Below are 979 nucleotides of genomic sequence, written 5' to 3' on the forward strand. Positions count from 1 at the left end.
GGGAATATATATTTTGTCTCTATATGTGTGCGCTTGCTTTATCATCTATCTGTTTATTTGGATCTAGAATTATATGGTGAAATGTTTAACTGTGAATTTTAATCGTCATTTTGAATGAATCAGTAAGTTCACTGTAGTCTTGCTGCTGAGTTCCGAATACAAATATATATATATATATATATATAGTTGAAACTTACTTGCAAATAGACGCGTCGCGTTCGATTGTAAAAGACCCCTTCGGGCAAGGCTGTTTATCGCAGACTAGTAGTCTCCCATTTATACTAGCCTCACCTTATACATACATGCATGCATGCATACATACATACATACATACATACATACATACATACATACATACATACATACATACACATTACCATGGATAAATTTGGATAAGTTATTATTTCTGTTGTAATAATATATTTTAGTATTCGGCATTAGATGACTTCGCATCATAGATGCAACAAGGTGATGCATCTTTTAGTGCAAACATGGAAGAAATACATTATCAGAAAATTGATAAATTACTATTTCCTTCGGGGGATCTGGTGTTTCAATGTGATTATGAAATAGTGTATGTAAACATTATGGCACAACATTCGCTGTCGAAACATGTGTAAAATCTATGTAATTTATAACGTAATAAAAACTAAATTTTGTCCTATTAATTCGGCTCTCTAAGACGTATGTGTATGTGTGTGTGTACTATGTATATATATGTACGAATGTATGTGTATGTATATATATGTGTGTGTGCGTGGGCGCGTATATATATATAAGAGACGTGTGCGATAGGATAGTATTTGTCCCCCATCAAATCGACGTTGTCTTTACAGATGCACGGGGTACCACGCGTCGAAGTGATCGCGAAGCAGCGTGAGAGGAAGTGTTTTTGTTCAAGAACACAATGTAACGGCCGGTCTAGGAATTGAAACCACGATCTCTCGATCGTGAGTGCAACACTCTGACTGATAGGGCA

Source organism: Octopus bimaculoides, chromosome 11 (genome assembly GCF_001194135.2).
Source record: "Octopus bimaculoides isolate UCB-OBI-ISO-001 chromosome 11, ASM119413v2, whole genome shotgun sequence".
Classification (NCBI taxonomy): Eukaryota; Metazoa; Mollusca; class Cephalopoda; order Octopoda; family Octopodidae; genus Octopus; species Octopus bimaculoides.